Below are 13,231 nucleotides of genomic sequence, written 5' to 3' on the forward strand. Positions count from 1 at the left end.
AAAATAGTTGACTATCCAGACGCCGAAGCCTTATCAGCTTTCAATAATAGCGTTCGAGACAAATGGCTTGCCAGACACCTCGGCCAAGAAAAGCCGAGAACAATGGCAGCATTAACAAGCCTCATGACCTGCTTTTGCGCGGGCGAGGACAGCTAGTTAGCCCGATGCACTAGCGACCCAAGTACATCCGAAGTCAGGGATGGAAATGGGAAATCACGACGTAGCAAAAACAAGCGCCGGAATAAAGAAGACAGCCGGAAGAGCACGTCGGTAAACGCCGGATTCAGAAGCTCTCAGCCAGGTCAGCAAAAGCTGGCCTCTAAAGGCAACAGAGACGAACCTTGCAAATCATACCCATAAAGAATGTTGGGTCGCTGGTGCCCATAGAGTTTATCGGGGGTGCTATGGATCTGACATATGGCTAAACTGCCTAAACAAGATTTTGGACCAAATATGTCAGATCCATAGCACCCCCGATAAACCTGCAAATCATACCCATAGAGAATGTTGGGTCTTCAAGCAGTCCGGCAAGCTCAATGAAGAACATAGGGGGCAGGATACACCAAGCGAAGATGAGGACGAGCCTCGCAAGCAAAGCACTGGGGAACAGAAGAAATTCCCACCAGAAGTCAAAGAAGTAAACGTGTTACACGTAACAAAGGGGAGAAACAAAGCGACACTCCTAGTGACACATGCCCCAAGGCCTATCACCGTGGAGTTCTGCCACTGGTCGTCCCAACCGATCACCTTTGACCATCGGGATTACTCGGCAAGTATCCGGCGTGCAGGATGGGCTGCCTTGGTATTAGACCCAATAATTGACGGATACAACTTCACACGAGTCCTGATGGACGGCGGCAGAAGTTTAAACATGATATATCAGGACATAGTCCGCAAAATGGGGATAGACCCAACAAAAAGTAGTCGCAGTAATACTACCTTTAAAGGAGTAATGCCAGGCCCAGAGTCCCATTGCACGGGCTCCCTACTACTAGAGGTTATATTCGGCTTTCCCGATAACTTCCGCAGCGAAAATTTAACGTTCCACATCGCTCCGTTCCAAAGTGGTTATCAAGCACTACTCGGACGCGAAGCTTTCGCTCGTTTTAACGCAATACCGCATTACGCTTCCTCTCATGCTTAAGATGCCCGGTCCACGTGGCATCATTACAGTAAATGGAAGTATTGAGCACTCCTTGCGCGGAAGACCATGCGACTGCCTTGGCAGCCGCACACTAAACGGCCTGACCAACTAAAGCATCTGACAGGTCATTAAGACCATGGACGCGGTTGGACGAGTCCGGCGCAGCTATATGTAATTGATACAGGTTTGATGGCTATACCCCTATTACAATACAAGGGGCTCAAGGCGCGCAAACAAGTGGCAATTAGGCTCAACTTTACTCATTTTGAACTGTACATGGTTTATTTAGTATAACCTAACTTTTGCACGACAACTTGTCAACGAAGTTCCTCTCTTTTACAGATGACCATCATGCTACACCCGCCCAGGATACGACACAACGAAGACACAGGCGCAGACGTGCAGCAGGGACCCGTTCCAAGGATTCTTTTTAGATTAAGACCCTGCGTAAACCTTTTTTACTGTCTCTTGTTGATACACATCCCCCGGATTCTCAGTACAATTGAGAAGGATGCTGACGTATTGGCATGTGGCCACGTTAGAATATTGCACGTACCTGGACACTAGGGGCTTATTACAAATAGCACTGCTTAAGCCCGGTTTACATCATAAAGACCGAATACCTTAGGGAATGTTCGGCGTCGCGAGTTTGGCCTTATATGCATCAGCTCTGAATCCTGTCTTTGGTCAAATGTTGGGTTTGCCCGGCTCCTGTGTTTTGCTGCCTTATTTTCTGCTCTATCGGCTAAGGCGGCACCAGGAGAACTACTGCGATTGTGCCCTGGTTCATCCGGACGAGCACCTCAGTAGAGAAAGCCGAAAACTGACTATCATGATATAGCATGAGACTGATCAACCACTCGATGACCTAGCAGAATCTTCGGGATTCCTCCGCCTTAACGAAGGGCCGTTTCCCGGCCAGGCATGTACGCGCCCCGAATCCGGATGAGCGCGGAGCCACTAGGGGCTATATAGTAGCCACACTGTCTAACTCCTCTGGCTAAGTGAAAGTGTTAAAGCATTATAGTTCGGTTGCCTAGTTCGCTGCACTATCACCTCCTTAATGGACCAAGATGTTGGATCAAGTGTGAACATGCGTCTTCTGCGAACACCCCCGCATTATATGCATAGGGGCTGAAGCCGACGACTGCCATCTTTCAGGTTATACATAAACGGTCGCACAGGAGGCATCATAGCACTTTCGGGCAAAAGTATAAATAGAACCTTGATAAATTCAATAAAACATTGTTTGTACAATGGGACTACATGTCACTGGAAAATAATATTCTTCGAGCACTGAGCCTCTATCGAACGAGTGCCATCAAGGACTTCTTCAAAATAGTGCTCGGCAGCCACTCGGCCTATGGCCAAACCCTGTGCCGCAACAGTGGTGGCCTCCATCTCCGCCCAGTATGTTTTAACACGGGCAAGGGCCATCCGCGCACCTTCTATGCATGCTGATCTCTTCGTAGCATCGATGCGTGGCACATCTTCAAGGAATTGTTGCACTAAGCTAAAGTAGCTACTCGACCTTGGCCCTCCCGGCCACAGGTGATCCACAACAGACCTCATGGCAAGTTCGGACAACCTATGGAGCTCGGCCCAGTCGGTCAATCGCTCATTCAGCAGCAGCAGACGGACTGGAGCGTGAAACTGTGACCAGAATAGATTTTCCACTTCGGGACCTTTCTGATCCTTGAAGTACTCGGCTGCATCAGCAGCACTTGCAGCCAAATCCATGTACGCGTCCGCAGAACTCCATAGCCGGTTTAGAGCAGCATACTTCGGATCTCCGAACTTAGTCCGCAACAAGAAGGGCTTCCTAGACACGATATCTACAGCTTGATTCAGCTCCTCCTTCGTCACTCTAATTTTGGAGCGGGCTTCCTTGGCAGCCACCCGGGCCTTCTCCAGGTCCGTCGCCTTCGCCCAGTTTTCCTCTTCAAGAAGCCGGTAGCGGTCAGCAACATCTTTTAACTCCACGGCCATCTTGGCAATTTTTTCTTTGCTCTCGCAATGTGCGGTCTTTTCGGCCCTTAACTCTTCGGCCGCCTGTAAAGCGGCCGCATTGCTACTCCTTGCTTGGTCCTTGGCTCGGGCAAGCTCCGCCCGAAGGGTCTCACGGTGCCCGCTCCATCTGCAGTCACAACATTTTAAAGATACTGGCATCATGCTGCTCTTATTATAGGACGATCACCAGAAAATCACTCACCCTGTGCCTCGTCAAGCCACTTGTTGACAAGCACGATGTCGGCATCGGCCGCATCCAGTTGCCGCTTTATTTTGGCAAACCCATCAGTCCGGCTAGCCACCGGAGCTTCAACCACCTGCACATAAAGGCGGTCTGGTTATTACCTGGGACTATGACCCTCTATTTGCCGCCGTTCTCGACGACAACCAGAGTCTCAGGGGCTACTATCTGCATGGGCATACCTAATGTATGCGGTACTATTAAAGGCATACATTATTTTACATACCTCGAAGCCTTTCAGCAGACTCATAAAAGCTTCGTGCAAACCTCTTTCGGCGGATGACATCCTTTCAATTACCGTACCCATTAGCGTACGATGCGCTTCCGAGACGACAGCTTTCCCCAGAAGATCCTTCAGCGCGTCCGACCGTACAAAGTATGGACCCTTGCCGTCGCTCTCCTCAGGAGCCGGATACTAGGGATGCTGGGCAGCCAAAGGGTTATCCTCTGGCGATATTGGATCCGGAGATACCCTTCGCGACGACACTTCAAGGTCGCCCGCTTCTTGAGCTGGGGAGTCCGGGGGAGGCGTTTCGCTCTCCATCATCTCCGGAAGAAGATCCCCTGAAGATGAACTCTGTCGAGAAGGGCTGCGATGCGGACTACAATTTACAAGCATCGGTTATTGTCTTTGGAAGTAAGGTAAGATATCTTCACTATTAAGTACTTTTTAATTACTTACAGCTCGGTAGAGGGCTGATCCCCACGCGGACATTGTGCGGCAAGAATACCCTTCGAGGCAGGACCCTCTGGCAGAGATTTCTTCTCCCGTTTGGAAACCTTAGTTTCCGGATCTTCAGAGGTAGTCCTCTTCCTTCCCCGGGGAGAGAGAATGTCAGATTCTTCCCCTTGGTTATCCTCCCTCGCGGAGGCGTTCATTCCCTCGATTGGAATAGGTAGCGATGGAGGCCCTCTTTCGCCCTCTTTATTCCCCCCTTCATCTTCCTTTGATGCACTAGACAAGGTGCTGGCTCGAGCATCTTTTCCAGCATTGGATTATCCAAGCCTTCAGGAAGGGGGGTCGAACACCAGATCATATTCGCCTTTGTTATCCAGTCCTGGTCAAAGAGAGATTCTTCAGAATGATGTCATGATAAATAAGGACAGTGTGTTTGGCCGTGGGATTACTTACTTGGGCAGTGGGGCGGTTGCAGCTCAGGCCCACGTCCTCGGTAGTGTCCGGACACTCTATTTGGGGTCCGAAGAACGATTTGTACATCTCCTCGTGCGTCATGCCGAGGAAATTCTGAATAGTGCATGGTCCTTCCGGGTTGAATTCCCACATGCGGAGGGGACGGCGTTTGCAAGACTGGACTCGACGAACCAGCATAACTTGCATTAGCATAACCAGACTGAAATCTCCCTCGAAGAGATCTCAGATACGGCTTTGCAGTATTGGCACGTCCTTGGCTGGACCCCAGCTCAGCCCCCTGCTGATCCATGACATCAGTGTGGTGGAGAGCCCGAGCGAAAGGTGGGGGCAGCTACCCACTTGGCACTTCGGGGAGCTGTGACGTAAAACCACTCCTGTTGCCACAATCCGGACACCTCTGGAAAGGAACCCTTTAGCCATGGAGCGTTAGCAATTTTGCTTATTAGAGCACCTCCGCACACTGCGTACTGCCCCTCGACCATCTTCGGCTTCACATCAAAGGTCTTGAGCCACATGCCGAAGTGAGGGGTAATGCAGAGGAAGGCCTCACAAACGACAATAAATGACGAGATGTGAAGAAGGGAATCCGGGCCCAGATCATGAAAATCCAGCCCGTAATAGAACATAAGACCCCTAACAAAGGGATCCAGAGCGAGGCCTAGTCCTCGGAGGAAGTGGGAGACGAACACAACACTCTCGTTGGGTTCGGGAGTAGGGACGACCTGCTCTCAGGCGGGCAGCCTATGCGAAATTTCGGCGGTCAGATATCTGGCCTCCCTCAACTTCTTGTTGTCCTCCTCCGTGACGGATGAAGGCATCCACCGGCCTTGAGGGCTGGATCCGTACATGATTGAAGGTCTGAAGCTGCTGGCCTGGGCTTTGGGTGTTAGAACTCGAGGCGGGGGAAGGATTCGATTGAGCGTGGGAGGGAAAAAAGAAAAAGCCCTGCCCCTTTATAAAGGGGATGAATATCAGGCGTCCTCCTCGTGTCCGTTCGAGACTTACCTAAGATCTAGGAGTCATACCAACAGGCATGGTTGGGTTACCCATGTTTGTATTGATGAGAATCTCGTGATAAGGGGAACATGATCTCTGCTTTGACAAGACGTGTCAAGAAACCGCGTCGCGTTATGTGCGAGGCTAGTTAAAGAAAAATGGTTCAAATAATTACCGGGCCATGGCATGATGTCATGCTGCCAAAACATGTCAGCAGATTAGATTTGTGGAAATATTATTCTCTCTATGATGGTATGTGGAACTTATTTTGCAGGGTCGGACACTATCCTTGTATTCAAACTCTTCCGTGGTGTATTCGGAGGAGGAACCTGCCTTGCAATGCGGCAGACAACACTGCGCGCCGGACTCATTGTCATTGAAGCTCGGTTCAGGGGCTACTGAGGGAGTCCGAGATTAGGGGGTCTCCGGACAGCCGGACTATATCCTTTGGCCGGACTGTTGGCCTATGAAGATACGAGATTGAAGACTTCGTCCCGTGTCCGGATGGGACTCTACTTGGCGTAGAAGGCAAGCTAGGCAATACGGATATGCATATCTCCTTTGTAACCGACCTTGTGTAACCCTAGCCTCCTCCAGTGTCTATATAAATCGGAGGGTTTTAGTCCGTTGGACGACATACAATCATACCATAGGCTAGCTTCTAGGGTTTAGCCTCTCTGATCTCGTGGTAGATCAACTCTTGTACTACTCATATTATCAAGAATAATGAAGTAGGACGTAGGGTTTTACCTCCATCAAGAGGGCCCGAACCTGGGTAAACATTGTGTCCCCTGCCTCCTGTTACCATCCGCCTTAGACGCACAGTTCGGGACCCCCTACCCGAGATCCGCCGGTTTTGACACTGATAATGGGTTTATAGCAACATAGAAAATCACCAATGCTTATTTTAAAAAACTGAAGAAACATGTTAATTATGACATATCTTCTCAAAAATATCAATGTGCAAATGAAATAATTGGTACTGAGACAACAACCAAATTCTGGAACATCAGAAGCTATAATTAACTACAATGACGCTACAAGTTCTCACTCATGTACAATAAATAACAAATTCAACATTTTACGAGGAAGGTAAATATAACTGCAACAACATAGCGACAGTGTTTGGATGAGAGCACATCGATACTAACAGGTGTGTACATGCACAAATTTAGTAACATAGAACTAATAGCACTAAGGTCGTCCACTATGTATGCCAAAACTGGTGTAAAGACAACTGTTGCTACATCTCGCACCAGTGCCCTGAACTGGTGAGCCGATGCAGCGGAAAAAAAATCAGGGACCCGGACTATGGAGCATGTAGTTGCTCTGATGCCCAGTTCCTTCGTGCCATAAAGATTTAGTATTTTACTGCTTGGCTGCTCGGATGTGTGGACCAAAGTTGGCTGCACAAACTGCTGAAGTGGTGCCAAATAATTTCCTAATGGCACCGCTGATGAGATGGCAACAATTTAAGATACTAGGTACAAACTGTGACACTGTCTTAGGATGCGTTTGGTTGAAGGTGTGGTATGAATTGGTTGGGACCGTGACAGTGTCTGAATCACATCTAACAAATGATTTGTAACAATGGAAGAGGTTCTGACCTTCTCTGCACATTCCAGAACATCCTCCTAGTGTCCATAGAATCAAACACAAGTAGCTTCACGCATGGAGCTTGATGGTGACAACGAGCAGATAGATCTTCAGCCACCCTACTCCATTCTTTGCCACTAATAGTCTTAGGGAGCTACAAGAGGAAGAAACGACTCAAATTGACCTCCGGGTAAAAATCATTTATTCCAAGTCATAGCCCGAAAGAGACAAGAGAGGCATACCCGGGTGGTGAAGGAGTAGTCGCCGGAGGAGGAACCGTTGGAGATGTCTTTGAATAAGACCATGGCGACCCCGGAGGTAGGATGCGAGACGGCGAGAGCGAGGAAGCGGCTATAGCTTAGAAAGGAAGGAAGGAAGGAGTGAAAGTGCGTTATATCTACTAGAGGGGGGGGTGAATAGGCGATTTTTATGAAATCTTCACTGAGGAACTTCAGGGTGAGGAAATTCCTGAGTGAAGAACTACTTGCAGCGGAAGAAGTACTCAAAAGTAAACATAACAGAACATGAGCAGGGTCTTCATGTTGAAATGAAAAAACAAGCACATAGTACAGAAAGCGTAAACACAGGATAACACAGACAGACTAAAGAAAATGAACTGAGGAAATTGAGAAAGTCTTTAGTCAAAGTCTTCAAACAGATATGAACAAGATCACAACAGAGAAATGAGGAAATGAAAGGGTTGAGGAAATGGAACCAGGTAGCTTGGTGAAGACAATGATTTGGTAGACTAGTTCCAACTGCTGTGATAGTTGTACGTCTAGTTAGGGCGGCTAGGTATTTAAACCTGAGGACACATAGTCCCGGACACCCAGTTCTGAACACGCAATCCAGAACACTCAGTCCTCATCGTATTCCCCTTGAGCTAAGGTCGCACAGACCTCGCCCAATCACTCGTGGTAAGTCTTCAGGTGACTTCCAAACCTTCACAGACTCGGTCACTCAGTGATCCACAATTTCCTCTTGGATTCTCTAGACCATGACGCCTAACCGTCTGGAAGATGCACATTCTTCAAAGGTAACAAGTGTCGGATCCACGCAGGATCAATCTCTTCAGTGATGCTCAATCACTTGGGGTTTGTAGGTGTTTGGGTTTTCCTCACTTGATGATTTTCACTCAAAGTCCTCAGGGGATGGGATGCTCTCAAATGACAAGTGCCAGTTTCTCTTGGAGCAGCCAACCAGCTAGTGGTTGTAGGAGCAGCTATTTATAGCCTAGGGAACAGCCCGACATGATAAGACATAAATGCCCTTCAATGATATGACCGCTAGGTGGGTAGATATTTTGGGACAGCTGGCGCATAGCACAGCAACGGTCGGAATTTTGAGTATCAAATTCCTCAGGGCTATCATGTTCCTCACAGTGTAGGCAATCCGCACTGGCGAATTCCTAACTCCTCAGTCAGAACAAATTCCTCGGAGACCAGAAGAACTTTGTCTTTGTCACTGAAAAAATTGACTGAGCTGTATGAGATTTCCAATGGCTTCACTCGAAGGGATTGGTAGGTGTAGGATTTGATTTGAGCATCACTTGGAAATTTTTCCTTAGTATTTCCTCGACCCCCTTTAACAGTACGGTGTTTCCTATGACTCAAGAAAGATAAAATGAAACTACAAAAACAAAAGTCTTCACGCTTCATGTTCCTTGAACGAATACCAAGCCTTCAGGATTACACCAATTTCTTCACTTTCAAAGTCTTCAGAAAGTCTTCAGTCGAAGAACTTCATTTTTAGGTGTCCACTTTCTCTGTAAATATCAAACTCCTCATAGACTTATAGACCTATGTACACTCACAAACGCATTAGTCCATTAACCTACAAGTCTTAAATGCACCAAAATCACTAAGGGGCACTAGATGCACTTACAATCTCCCCCTTTTTGGTGATTGATGACAATATAGATTAAGTTTTCAACGGGGATAAACATATGAAGTGTAAATACTGAGATTGAGGATTTTGATTGCAAGATATAGAAGAATTTCCCCTAAAAATGTGCATAGTGAGGAATTTGCTTTTGAGGCAATGCACACTTGAAGAGTAGAATCATGGAGATCTCCCCCTATATCTTGTAATTCATACACGCATTTAACATAACATATGAAGAGTTTGAAATGCAAGATGAAACATGGTGACTGATGTAATTCAGCATGCGTGCATTAACATTAATGAGGAATAAGCATGCAGAAAAACTTAGCAAAAGTATCAGAGCACCAGAGAGTTTAAGTTTACAACTCGATCGAATAAAGTCTCAGAAGAGCGAGAGTTGTAACTTAGAAAAAAAGCCCATATAAGTAGACCCGCTTGAAGACTAACTCAAATTTCTCCCCCTTTGTCATCGAATGACCAAAAGCATCGAAAATGAGGACTAATGCCCCTGAAGAATATCAAGTTGATGGAGGAGCGCCAGCATTGTTGGGGTCGTTTGTCGTTGTAGGGCCTGCCACAGTGTCGTCCAAGTCTTCATACTCGTCGCTGTCGTGGGATGAAGAATAGGAGCTGGCCACCAAGGTAGGAACTTTGACCTTCTTGAATTTCTTTGGAGGAGGTGCAGACCAGTCATAGTTCTCCTTGAGACCCATTTGCTTCATATCTTCTTCGCCATACATATGTGATAAGACAGCCTAGGTGCGACCGAAAACTTCATGGAGGTAGTAATGGTTTTTCTTCACTGTATTATGTGTAGAAGTCATGTTTTGAAGAATTGAACCAAACTGACGCTTAACCCATTTATGGTTGCGATCCACCTTCTGGTGAATACTAAGAAGCAGCTCACGGTTAGTCATCACTCTTGGAGTTGTGGCTTGAGGAGTAGACTTGGGAGCATTTGTGGCAGAGTCATGAGTGGCAGAGTCATCATTGGTGGAATAAGATGCATCTTTGCTAAACTGACCATCCAATGGACAAATTCCTTCATCAATGAAAACATGTGCCTTCCCTTTTTCATCAATTGAGGTAAAGGTCTGCTTGAGGACTTCAATCGGGGGCAGGTAGCTGATGTGATTCTAAAAATTAGCCTTGTAGTTGATTGAAGACCTTGTTCTGAGGAATCTCATAATCCAAGGAGCATAAGGCTTCAACTCAAACGGAGAGAGTGCAACATTTGCCAGAGTCCTCATGAAGAAATCATAGTAATTGACAGGAATGCTATGAATGATGTTGAACAGAAGATTCTTCATGATGCCAACTATTTCCTCATGAGATGAGTCATGGACTTTGATAGGACTCATTGTCCTCGTCAGAATGCGATAGACTGTTCTGGGCACATAGAGAAATTCCTTCATAAGAAATTTGGTCCTTGGGGCTTGACCGGGCTTCAGAGGCTTCATTAGAACTTGCATGTAATGAGCAGTGAGTTCAGGTTCTTGGTACAGGCAATGAGCTCCTTCACTGGGTGGACTGATGGGCAGGGCGTGAAGTAATTCAGAGGCCGGTGCCTTATAGTGAGTGTTATCGGTCATCTAGTCCAAGACCCAGGTGTTGATATCTTCAGGATCACCTGTGATATGCAGTGTAGCGTAGAACTGAAGAATAAGATCTTCTTTCCAATCAACAATGTTAGAGCAAAAGTTGAGGAGTCCTGCATCATGAAGCACACCGAGGACAGGAGAGCAATAAGGCAACGATTCCATGTCCACGTGAGGAATATGCTCATGGTAGAAGATTTTTTCCTTGTTTAAAAGCAGTGAAGAATAGAAGTTGGCCTGGCTTGCAGTCCAGAAACGCTTCCTCCTTAGACGAGCAGAGTCATAAGGGTTGTAGTCAGTGAAGAATACATGCTTGCCAAAGAAGTCATCAGCCTTGAATTTTTGTTTCTTCGAGAAGGGATCCTTTGGCTTGGGGTGAGGAGTGCCAGTCAATTGCATCACAACCTCAGGGATCTCGATCTCAGGTTCCATAGGCTGAGGATTTTCAGGTCCTTCAGTGGCAGCCTAAAACTTCAATTCTTCATTTACATTTTCTTCAGCACTAGTGGTTGGAATTTCTTCATGGACAGACGGTGTGGCATGAGGCTCTTCCGATCCCATTTGAACTTTAGTAGTCACTTGGGACTGAGGAATTTGTTGTAGAGGAGTGAACAAAGGAGAATTGGGGTGCTGACTTTCCCAAAAGTCATCATTCGGCACTGGCGTGGTGCATCCAATGTCCACATCGACTTCTTCATCCATTTCTTCAACGTCGGCCTCTTCAGTAGTGAACTGAGGCATGGGAGATGAGATAATTGGGGTTGAAGGGTTTTTATCCACTTCAATTTCTTCATCTAACTACTCTGACGAAGCAGCAGAAAGAATGTCATTATCTGATCTGCTTGGGATCACGTATTCTTCATCAAAAGGAACAAGGTCCTTTGATGGCATGGACGAGTCAGGAACAACATCAATTGGATTGTCATAGGAGCTTGTCAGTGGCTTCATTTTCTTCTGAGCTAAAGAATCTAATGCAGTCGATGCCTTCCTTTTCTTCATAGATGCACACTCTGCAGCCTTGGTCTTCTTTACATCTGATGTAGATGGAGGAATAGGAGTTGGTGTAGTTGCAGGAGGAGCAGAGGAATTTAGTTCAAGATCTTCAGGCACAACTGATGCAGTTGCCCTGACTTCTTCATTTTCTTCAGGCGCAACACTAGAGGTTTCCCTGGCAATTTCTTCAGCAGCTAGAATGCAGTCATCAGCCTTGGAATTAGTATTTTCTACAGCAGCCTGAGAGTCATCAGCGGTGCTGGCATTTTCTTCAGTAGGTTGAGCAGACGTAGCAGCCTGAGGAATTTCTTGTTGCGATTGGGCAGCAATAGTGGAGGTGAAGTTGTCAGTGAGTCTCACAAAACGAACCTTGGCTCCCAGCCAATCAACATGGTATGCGTCAAATTCATCACTAAGTTTCTTGATCTCAGACTGCATTTTGACGAGCTCTTCAGTTGTCATAGAGACAACATTTTTCTTCAGGAAGTGCTCCTTTTTGTACTGCTCTTTCTTGATTTGCCTGGCCTTTTCAAATTTCCATTTCTCTTCTTGAATGAAGTGAGTCAACATATGACTTTAGCCAGGAGTCAACTTGAAATCAGGCATGGGAGTGTTGGGGTCCTTGTGCCAAAGATCAATGTAATCAAGGATCAACTTTGGATCCAAAAGCAGAGGCACACTTGTGCCTTTGGCTCTAGCGGCCCTGACTTGTCTGTCCCTGATGATTTCAGTAAGTTCTTCATCACCAGCTTCATCTTCATCAGACGGTACTTGAAAAGCGACCTGCTTCTTTTGAGGACTTGGTCGAGAGCCTCGTCCAGCAGTTGCCTTGGTCTTCAACAGAGTGGGACCAGTTGAAGAATGCAGTTGTGCTGAGGAACTAGCAGATGCTCCTGAGGCAATAGAGATGCCTGCTGTCCTTTGGCATGTGGCGAGATGCATAGGTGCTGAGGAGTTGGTCGGAGCAGCTGAGGACTTTGGAGGAGCAGGTGAGGGTTGAGGAATTTGTCGTGAGGGCTTTGAAGAAATTGGCCGTGAGGGCATAGCTGAGGAACTTGGCCGAGAGGGCATTTGAGTAGAAGCACTTGGCTTATGAGCCAGCTTCTTTGGCATAGCCTTCTTGGGCTTACTTGCAGAGGCTCAGCAGTGGCAGCAGCAGCAGAGTCTTCATTGAATTTCCTCACTGCTTCCTTAGCAACTCTGGCAAGCTTGGCCTGGCACTTGGCCCATTCATCAGGATAATCCTCACCACGCTTGAGGCTAGTGGGATTAGCTACTTGGCCAGGTGCCAATGGAGGTCTTGGGCATGGAGGATGAAGAGCGAATTTCTTCATATATTTGGGAGTGACATATCTGTAGTCCCTCAATTCCCGTGCCCATCTCCTCTCTATTCTTTGGATGCGCACTTTGCGCTCATTCTTGGTTTCCTTTCCATGAGTGGCCTCATCAGGAGTGCAATAATCCTTGTATATGTCCTCAGGGATTTCAAAGACAGTGTTGGCTTCCAGCCTCTTTCCTCCATTCTGAGGTTTCTTGCCATCTACCATTTTCTTCAGCTGAGGGTTTTAACAATTGAGTTCTCTAAAGAGGTATGCAACTTTTCTTCGAGGAACACT

Source organism: Triticum aestivum, chromosome 4A, assembly GCF_018294505.1.
Source record: "Triticum aestivum cultivar Chinese Spring chromosome 4A, IWGSC CS RefSeq v2.1, whole genome shotgun sequence".
Classification (NCBI taxonomy): Eukaryota; Viridiplantae; Streptophyta; class Magnoliopsida; order Poales; family Poaceae; genus Triticum; species Triticum aestivum.